Genomic DNA, 10,852 nt, shown 5'->3' on the forward strand with positions numbered 1-10,852 from the left:
GATGCACCCCCTTTAGGCTCTCAAATGCAGTCATCACTGTGTTCTAGAATGGTGGCTCTCAAACTGGCTTCTTCCTTTGCAGTGTGCAGCATTCAGTGGCAGCCAGGGGTCATCTCAGAGAGCATGGGGGTTGGGGAGGTGGGCTGCAGACACGCTCTGGAGCCTGTGTGGGGTGGATTCCTTTCCTGGCATCGTGTTTATTCCATACAAGCCATGTTGCAAGGAATGGATTTCTACTAATTGTTCAGGCACCCACAGTTGCACATGTTTTGCTCTTAAAAATCTAAGAGTAGGTTCAGGCTTCTCCAGTTGTCTTTCCTACCCACCTCCCAGTGTGCTTTCTTGCCTGGGGCCAGTGCTTAGGGCATAGACATCTTAGGGGCCATTATTCGGATGTCTACAAATGGTAAAGAACATAACGGCGCTAGGAAAAGGTGAGAGCTTTACTACCCAAGCTACCTCCTTCTCCTGCTGTGCTTCCCATGGCACGGATCCATGACGGGCAGCTGAAGGGAAGGGGACCTGCTGTCACTGCGCTGTGCTGGGGAGAAGGTTGGGGAGCAGAGCTGGAAGAGCAAATGCAAAAAACAGGTGCGGGGACATGAAAAGCTCCCAGCAAATGCTGTTTTGTTTGTAGCCCCGGAGGGAGGGGGCAGTGACCATCAGGAAAACAAAAGGCTTCAGTAGCAGAGGTCACTCCTTGGCCCATTAATCCTTTGTGCTGGGGCTTTTACAAGCTGTCAGACCTCCTCCTTTGGGTGTGAGGGAGGGGCTGAGCTCCCCCATTAGCTTTATGATGGCAGTTTTTCCTCCAGACACTACAGGGAGGTAATGCTTTGAGGATTTCTTGAGTTTGTCCCTTCTTTCCAGTTAATAGCATATTTGAAATGCTCGTTGCCATGTGGGATGGGGAGGCAGCCTAACCCAAGGCCCTTTCTAATCTGGGTCCTGCTTAATTGATGAATGCCCTCAGCATGTGACTCTGAATACCAGCCACACGGAATCACTTGCAATTTTCCTGAGCGATCCACACCCCGGTCTTTGCATAGGCAGTTCCTTCTGCGCAGAGCATGCACCTGACTGGTTCCTACCCATGCTTCAGAACACAGCTCAGATATGGAGCTGGGGTGAATCTATACCTGTCTCCATCTAGAACCCAGGTCTGTCTTCTTCTGGAATCCAGGTCTCTCTCCCTCCGAATGGCTTGGTCTTCACTACACAGCAGGACACACAGCCGCTTACCATGATCTGGGCTCCCCTATCCTACTTTTACCTCCTAGGACTTCCCCTCTAGAGCCCCCCATCCAACTCCAGCCACTCTGGGCTCCTTCCTCACACCCACCATGCGTGTCCCCTCCCTGGCCTTTTGCACGTGCTATTCCTTCTGCCTGGATGTCTTTCTTCCAGGTGTCTTGGGACTTTCTCCCTTCCTCAAGATATTTGCTCTGAGCGCTTTAGGACTGTGGCCCTCCCTGCCCATACAAGATGTCACCTCCAGTGTTCCACAGTCTTCAGCCCTGCTCTGATTTTAAAAAGCACACCATGAGGTGACATCACCAATATTTGTTTCTTTTTCCCAGTCTCCCCTGCCCCACTAGTTGGCAAGTCCTACATGTCTAGGACTTTGTCCAGTGCACTGCTGTATTCGTAGCCCCAAGATTAGCACCTGACACATGGCAGGTGCTGAATAAGCATCTGTTGGGTGAAATAATGCTGGACCTCTCCAGGGAAATTATTGGCCCAAGATCATGCAGCTATCGCTGGTGTAGATCCCAGTACTAACCCTACTGAGGGAAAAGTATGCAACAAAAGTCAGAGTGTCATTGCATCTGTGAGCACGATGGAATATTATTCTGCCATGAAAAGGAATGAAGTAGTGACACTTGCTACAACATAGATGAGCCTCACAAACATCATGCTGAGCAAAAGCAGCCAGATACACACAGTCACCCACTGCCTGGTTCTATTTAAAGGAAATGTTTAGAATGGGCAAATCTACAGAGACAGAACACAGGCTGCTGGTTGCCAATGGGGGAGGAAATAGGAAGCTTTTGCTTAATGGTGGTTTCCTTTTGAGGTGATTCAAATGCTTTAGAACTAGACAGAGATGAGGGCTGTACAACAGTGTGAATGAACAAAGTGACATTGAATCGTTCACTTCATTATAATTATTATGATTGTTATTCTTTTAGACAGAGTCTCACCCTGTCACCCAGGCTGGAGAGCAGTAGCATGATCTGGGCTCATTGCAACCTCTGCCTCCTGGGTTCAAGTGATTCTTCTGCTTCAGCCTTCTGAGTAGCTGGGATTACAGGTGTGCACCACCATGCCTGGCTAATTTTTGTATTTTTAGTAGAGACAGGGTTTCGTCATGTTGCATTGGCTGGTCTCTAACTCCTTGACCTGAGGTCATCCACGTACCTTGGCCTCCCAAAGTTCTGGGATTACAGGTGTGAGCCACCGCACTCAGGCTGAATTGTTCACTTTAAAATGGTTACTTTTATGTTATGTTAATTTCACCTCACTGAAAATAGCTCATGCATGTGTGCACGCGCACACACACACACACACACGAGTCAATATCCTGGGTGTGACATTGTACTATATAGTTTTGTGAGATGTAACCATTGGGGCAAACTGGGTGAAGGGTACCTGGGACCTCTCTATATTATTTGTTACAACTGCATGTGAATCTATAACGATCTCAACATTTTAAGAAATGTTTTAAGAATTATTATTGCAGTAGAAGATTGAAGATACTTATGTAAACTTTAATTACTTTGAAGTATGAAATTCAACAAATATCTACCAAGTACACAGAGTGAGCAAAAGGCAGAGTGGGGTTGGTACCTCCGCCTGCCTATGCCCTGGCCCTGCCCTGGAGAGCGTGGGGTTTCCCCTCAGACTGTCTTAGGAGCGAAACACAGCAGTTCTCTCACTCCCCAGATCCCAGGGTTATCATGTTGATGCGCATGAAGCCACTGAAGATGGAAAATAGACAAGTTACAGGGTCTAGGTTATGCCGAGGAGTAAAATAGGTTGATAAAAATGAAAATCAAGCCCAGTTTTCATCCAAACTGAAGCTGGCATGGGCTACAGAAGTTCAGTGTGTTTGCCCTGTAGCTGGCATCAGCTGGAATCCAGTCCTCCTAACATACATTATGCAGCAAGAGATGGTTTGGGATTATGAAGCTGTTTCTCAGGGTTGCCCAATTTGGAAGCAAAAGGGATTTTGAAGTAGATGGAACTTAAGACAAAAAGCAGGGAGTTTGGCACAAACCCATTCTCACAAAATCCCTCCCAGGTGTTCCTGCTGAATAACCCCTCTTACCACCGCGTGATTGGGCATCGCTATTCACCGAGGGAAATGCACCTCAGCGGTGTCTTTGGGATTGGAAGGCAGAGTTCTCAGTCCTCACGTTTACCCACTGGGGCTCCGAAGCGCCCATTTACAGGGGTTAGTCACAAAGGTAACATGGAGAAGGTACCTGCAAGGGGCTGGCAAAGCCATAACCACTCTCAAAGGCATGATCATTTCTCCTGTTTAACAGAGAGGAAGCCTCGGCTCAGAGCCATGAGAAGGAATTGTAGCTAACATTTTCTCATTATATTTATTTGTATGCTTATCTTCTTTTTAGGAAAAAATGATAGTAGCAGTTCATTTATGGTGGAGTATGTCATTACCATTTAAAATAATTAAGAAAAAAAAAGTGTATTTGGAGAAAACACTAAGTTGATGCAGATAGATAGAAATTGTAGACGGATGTTAAACCATGGGTAAAAATGTACTGGGAACTGGACAGTTACACCTCTCTGTGTATGTCCCTACAAATTAATGATTAATTACAAAGGAAAGAGAAGAACCCTGGGGGACCCCACACTGTAGCTAAGCGATCAAAATCCACATCACTGTTAATGGAACAAATAGCATCGTGTGCCTCTGATATGGGGCACTGAGAAGGGAACGCCTCCACTTGTGGGGTGTTCCTGCTGCAAATGATAGCCAGAGTCTCATCACAAGGAAAAAGCAGAATAACCCAAATTAGAGACACTTTATAAAGTAAGTGACTCCAAAAATGCCAATGATGTGAGAAACAGCAAAGGACTGAGGAATGTCTCTGATTAAAGGAGATTAAAGAGATGAGACAATTAAATGCAACACATTATCTCCCACTGGAAAATGTTGCTATGAAGGACATCATTGAGATGACTGGGGAAAATTGAATATGAACTGTGTACGAAAGCATAGCAGATTATTAGTGATAACGTTCCTAAATTTCACAATTGTATTGTAGTTCTTTCAGAGGATGCTACTGTTTTTAGAAGATGTATATTGAAGTACACATTTGATAGGGGTACTTGTGTCTAAAAGTACTCAAAAATGGTTCAGCAATAATAATAATTGTGTGTGTGTGTGTGTGTGTGTGTGTATGTGGAGAGAGAGGAGAGAGAGACAGGGAGAGAGAGAGAGAGAGAGAGAGCACTGTCAGAGGCGTTGGAACCAGAGTAACTCCATCTTGAGTAGGAGCTGGGTAAAATAAGGCTGAGACCTACTGGGCTGCATTCCCAGGAGGTTAAGGCGTTCTTAGACATAGGATGAGACAGGAGGATGGCACAAGATACAGGTCATAAAGACCTTGCTGATAAAACAGGCTGCAATAAAGAAGCCAGCCAAAACCCACCAGGATGGCGATGAGCATGACCTCTGGTCGTCCGCACTGCTACACTCCAGCCAGCTCCATGACAGTTTACAAATGCCCTGGCAATGTCAGGAAGATACCCTGTATGGTCTAAAAAGAGGAGGCATGAATAATCCACCCCTTGTTTAATATATCATCAAGAAATAACCGTGAAAATGGGCAACCAGCAGCCCTCGGGGTGCTCTGCCTATGGAGTAGCCATTCTTGATTCCTTTACTTTCTTCATAAACTTGCTTTCACTTTACTCTATGAATTCAGCTCCAGTTCTTTCTTGCACGAGATCCAAGAACCCTCTCTTGGGGTCTGAATCGAGACCCCTTTCTGGTAACAGCACTATTCCAGCAAAATGTTACTGGGCGGCTCTATGGGAAAGGCATATGGTTGTTCCCTTACAACTTTCCTGTGGGCTTGACATCTTCCAGAATAAAATCTTTTCAAAAGGTAAAGAAAACACCCGGTAAATAAGCATAGATGCGATTTGCAGGTGTGGAGTGGGCACAGCACTACTCAGTCTCTAGTTGGGGAAAATGGGATGAGTCAATCTCTTAGGAGTCTCCCGGCTTTCACGTTCAAGGGTACTATCCCCACCAGCAAATGAACCATTTTCATATTTTCCACTCATAAGGCACATATGAAAATTAGCTGGGGGAAATAAACAAACAACCCCAAGTTTCGGCAAGTATCCTCCAGGGGCCTATAAATGAGCTCGTGTGCAGGTTCCTCTCGTAAACAGGCTGCACAGACACACAGGCTGACTTCCTCCTCCACCGAGAGCTCCTGCAGCTTCACAACCATCTGCAGGGCATTCTTTTCTTTCGTTTTTTCCCTGCTTCTGGTGAGGTTTACTGGTGAGTTCTGTTTGCTCTTTGCCACCTCGCAGTCAGAGTGTTTCCAAGTGCCCATTGTTCCTGCTGAGTGCCTAATTGTTATTTTTCAGGCAGAATGAGCAGCCTCCTTAAACATCTGGTTAGTTTCCAAGAGGGTCCTGGTGAGAAGCAGAGAATACCAGTCACTACCTGCAACCTTAGACAGCCAGGCAGCCCCAGGGCAAAATAAAACCTGCGCCCTGGGCCTTGAAATGAAGCCTGAACACAATATCCTCTGCCACGGACACCCATGAATAATGGCCCTGCCTGCAACAATGTCTGGCACTGAGTCCAACCAAGCCAGCTGGGAGTTGTAATCCCGGGACAAGACACTGTGGTACGCTGGCTTCCAGGACTGGCTGCTCGCTTGGAGATACTCACCTGGAGATGCCTTAGGAAGAGGCAGGCTTCCAGTGAGATAGACCTGGAGGGTGGGATGAACCTCGAAAGCGCTCTGCTCAGCTCCACCAACCATCCCGGGTCCCCGTGCCAGACCCTCTTCAGTGGAGAGGCCTGGTGCATGGGCTGGCACCGAGGGACGCCCTGGGAAGCCAGCTGCCAGGGTATTTGGGGAAAGGGTATGCCCTGCCACTGCATCTGGGGTTTGGGTGGGACCTGGGGTGCTGCATGACTAACAACCTCCCCGTGGCTGCTGCTGCTGCTCTGAGGTCTTCATCCCCTGGAACAGTCTGTCCCAGCACAAACCTGAGTTGCAGAACTCACTTCTGACATGGGGGCCTCTGAGGAAGATGCCGTTTCCATACATCTCATGAATTTTACTGTAAAACCGAGCTGCTGCTGTTTAGGACAACCCCGTGCTGAGGTCAATCAAACCCACCGTTTCCAAGTAGGGTTGGTATGCAGGCAGAGTGCGTGCTCGGACATCAGAGAGGAGAAGAATGTGCCAGCAATCACAAGTGCAGACAAACAGGGCACTGCCCAGAGCACCCCAATCAGAAGCAAATGTGTTCTCAGGGATGCTTGTCAATATGCCCTTGTCCCTTCTGTGTTGGCTGCTCGCTTGGGCTATAGGATTTGCCATTTTCTTCCACACTGGCAGCACCCTTCAGGCCACAAGACAGCATCACCCTGAGACAGCACTCACCTTCCTGTGGCTCTTCCAGGCAATGCCCTGCTATTTCCCATGAGTGCAGAAGACCTGCAGGGGCTGGGGGTGGACAGGAGGCTGACTGGGCCCTGCTGTTGACAAAGGCCCACTTGAAGGTGAAAAGATGGCCAAGAGATGCCCTGGATGTGGAGGAATTGGAGCCACCTACACTGCTGATGGGAGTGAGACACGGTGCAGGGCCAAGGAAAACAGCCAGGCAGCTCTGTAGTAAGTGACATACAAGAGTTCTAGGACCCAGAGATTTCACTCCTGGGTGTGTACCTGAAAGAACCAAGCACAGGTGTGCAAACAACAGCTTGCACATGAATGTCCATAGCAGTATCACTGACAATGGGCAAAAGGCAGACACAACCCACGCATCCGTCAATAGACAGACAAAGGTGGTCCATCCACCCAATGGACTCTCAGGCATTAAGAGGGAATGCAGCTCTGACACTTGCTACAACCTGGATGAAGCCTGAAAACGTGATGCTGAGTGGACAAAGCCAGACACAAAGGTCACAAATTGCATGACTGTATGTCTATGAAGTGTCCAGAATAGGCAACTCCACAGACAGAAAGCAGATTAGTGGCTGGCTGGGCGGAAAGCAATGGGGAGTCATCAATAAATTGGGTACAGGGCTTCCTTTTGGGGTGATAAAATGTTCTGGAACTAGATAGTGGTAATGTTTGCACAACATTATAAATGTACTAAATGTCACTAGTGGTTAAGTTATGCATATTTCCAAGTACAATTTTAAAAAGAAACAATTCTAATCACAGTGGATATTGCAAAGGGGCTTTTAAAAAACATTTTATTTATTTATTTATTTATTTTGAGACCGGGTCTCCCTCTGTCACCCAGGCTGGAGTGCAATGGTGCGATCTTGGCTCGCTGCAACCTCCGCCTCCCTGGTTCAAGCGATTCTACTGCCTCAGCCTCCTGAGTAGCTGGGATTACAGGCGCGCATCATCACGCCTAGCTAATTTTGGTATTTTTAGTAGAGATGGGGTTTCACCATGTTGGTCAGGCTGGTCTCGAATTCCTGGCCTCGTGATCTGCCCATCTCAGCCTCCCAAAGCACTGGGATTACAGGTGTGAGCCACTGTGCCCGGCCGCAAAGGGGCATTTTTGATTCACAAAAGCATGGTGTAGATCTGCTTGCTGCAGGCCTCCTGTGGACAGCTGGGTTGTTTAGCCTTCAGAAGAGGGTGGTGGAGACACCCAGGATGAACAGAGGAAGCGCTGATCACAGACAGCAAATGCTGACTGAACACTTACTAGACGCCAGGGGTGGTTCTTAGTGTTTATGTGTTTAAGTCTTTAAATCCACACAACTACCCCAGGAAGTAGGTTTTATTTTGTCTCCATTTTACATCTGAGGAACCGTAGGCACAGAGAGGTAAAATAATTCACCTTGGGGCGCAGAGAGAGCCCCTCGAAGATCTGGGATTTGAACCGGAAGTCCAGTCCACCTGTTAAGACATTGCTGCTGCTGAAGAGAAACAATGCCTGCAGGGCCCAGGATTAGGGCTCCCAGAGCCCAACATTGTTGGCAAGAAGACATCATTTTTGGAATTACCAAAAGGTCCTCTAGTTCTCACGCTGAAGGAACTGTGGACATCAACGCCCTCAGCTTTGGCATCTTCTCCCACGAGATGAAAAGCCTGGATCTGAGAAAGTGGGTGGCCAAGATGGCGGCAGTAGGACGAGGGCAGGTGGGAGAGAGGAGCGGCCAGTGTTGCTCCACAGTCCTCTGAGCAGACTGCTGAGGAAGCACCATGACCTTTCCCATTTTGTGCGTTAGGGAACAGAGGCTCAGAGGGGCAAAGCCACTTGCTCAAGGTCAAATAGCTCAAAGATGAGGGGGCCAGAATTTAGACGCAAGGCTGACTGAGTTGAAGAGTCTGCTCCTTGCATTGCATCCAGCAGCTCTCTTGATGCTCCCTGAGACACTCAGTGTCCTGTTTCTCATGCCAAATTCAGAAAGAAAGATACACAGAAAAAAAAATAGAAGGTTGCTCATAAAGATGTCATCCAGAGAGATCTACTGTGGCCCCTTTGTGCCTTGGATGTGCTGTGTGCCATTGGAGTCTATGTGGATGCATAAATATACATATTTACATATTCTTATAAAATTGGGATCATGACAAATATATGGTTGTCTCATACGTTTAATATTTTGTTTATATTTCAGATTCATTAGGAGAAGATTTGGTTTTTAAGGCCTGCATAGTCTGCCATCATCTGCACCCCCCAGAATGTAAGTATTTCTGTTGTAACTGTATCTGCTGCTGAACATGTGGGTTTCATTTGTTTACAAATAAGAGTTTATTTGCTCTTAAAAATAATATAGTAATGAACATAAGTATTGGATTTGACATATAGTAGATGCTCAATTAATATTTATGAGTGAATGAGTGATGGATGGATAAATAGATTTTTTAAGAGTGGGTCCTGGGTGTTCGCTTAGTTGGTCTGAAGTAGGCTGTCTATACCACAGGTTTGCCTGGGATAGTTTCTGTTTTCTCCTGTTGTCCTGGTATCATTCGTCATAGTGCTCCCTTTTATCTTTGAAGGTGTCCTTATTTGAATGATAAATTATGAGGTCACTCAGTCAAATGGTACAAACCTTTCTGAGGTTCTTTATACACATTACTAATATGCTCTACAGATAAGTTGTACCAGGGTACACCCAACTGGTGATCTGCTCCTGAAAGAGGAGGGCTGGATGAAAAATATCTTGATGAAAAGTTTGGGGAAAGGAATTAGCCTTGTGAAAAAGAAACTTGCCTTGGGAAATTCAGAAATGGCTTTTACCAGTGAGTCCAATCCCCGCTACGTTCTTATGTTCTTGAAATGCACAGTGGCACATTGAGCTTGGTACTTACTGTTCTTCCAGAATTTTGATGAAAGTATACTGATTCTAAATGGTTGTAGCTTTTAGGTGGGAGAACATTGTGATCCTGAAACTATTCAGAGTTGAATCCCAACTCAACCACTTACCACCAGCTGTCAAACTTCCAGCAAATCCCATAACTGAGTCTTAGTTCCCTCCTCTTTGAATTAAGGATGGATGGATGTTCATTTCAGAAGGCTATGAGGATTAGACATCAGGGCCCAACACCAAGAAAACCAGCCTCATGCTACCTCCATCTAAATCCATCCTTTGCCTAGGGAACTGCCCACCCCATCAGTCCAGCAGCAGCATGGGCTCGGCTCTTTTCCTATTTTCCACACGCACCTTCACTTTTCATTCTGGGATCCAACTTGGTCCCAAGGCCTGAAGGAGTTGCCTTGCTGGGTTAACTTTGTTGGAGGACTAGCTAGGCTTATGGCAGTGGTGAATGGTTCCTTGCTTTAAAATGCACCCTATGTGCAGACTGTCATCCTGTCTGAAGTCTCCCTTTCAGAGGCTGGTCCTCTCTATGTATCTCCTCTTAGGCAATGTCCCTTAGAGCCAGTTAATGGATCAGTTTCCCTCATCTTTGGGGTCAGTAGGAATTGCCTGATGTGTGGAAGGAAGATTTACAGAAAGGAAGGAAAAGGGAGCCAGGAGGTGGGTCTCACCCCCATCCTAACTCCCTGAGTTCCTCTCTTGGAGAGAGTACTGCTACCAGAACTGTTGTCCAGGCAGGCACTCCCGTAAAGATACGCTAAACATCTAAGTGTGGAATGACCTCACATTTCTGCTTGGCTGGGCATGCGGCATTGTTTACAAGTGGCCTCATGGCTTTTGACAGTAAAAAAGAAAAAGCAGGCCAGGTGCAGTGGCTCATACCTATCATCCCCGCACTTTTGGAGGCCGAGGCAGGTGGATTGCTTGAACCCAGCCTGAGCAACATAGAGAGATCCTATCTCTACAAAAAATACAAAAACTAGCTGGGTGTGGTGGTGCACGCCTGAAGTCCCAGCTACTCAGGAGACTGAGGGAGGAGGATTGCTTGAGCCTGGGAGGTTGAGGCCGTAGTAAGCTGAGATTATGCCGTTGCACTTCAGTCTGGGCAATGGGAGTGAGACCCTGTCTCAAAAAAATTTTTTTAAAGCAAACTTTGTAAAATATGATAAGGGGTTTATTTTGAGCCAATATGAGTGATGATGGCCTGAAGGATGGTCTCGGTAGGTCCTGAGAAACTGTACCCAAAACGGTCGGGTTACAGCCTAGTTTTATACATTT

At 46.8% G+C, this 10,852-nt stretch overlaps 1 long non-coding RNA gene across 1 annotated transcript in view; it reads left to right on the forward strand.

Annotated features, from left to right (window-relative positions):
- The window catches only part of LOC108520843 (uncharacterized), a 90,002-nt gene extending 81,075 nt beyond the window's left edge, over positions 1 to 8,927 (forward strand). The window contains exon 5 of the long non-coding RNA XR_001883037.1: positions 8,873 to 8,927. This is a non-coding gene — a long non-coding RNA (uncharacterized LOC108520843). The remainder of the gene's footprint in view (positions 1 to 8,872) is intronic.
- The last annotated feature ends 1,925 nt before the right edge of the window (positions 8,928 to 10,852 follow it).

Source organism: Rhinopithecus bieti, unplaced genomic scaffold (assembly GCF_001698545.2).
Source record: "Rhinopithecus bieti isolate Rb0 unplaced genomic scaffold, ASM169854v2 scaffold_1618, whole genome shotgun sequence".
In the NCBI taxonomy this organism is placed as follows: domain Eukaryota; kingdom Metazoa; phylum Chordata; class Mammalia; order Primates; family Cercopithecidae; genus Rhinopithecus; species Rhinopithecus bieti.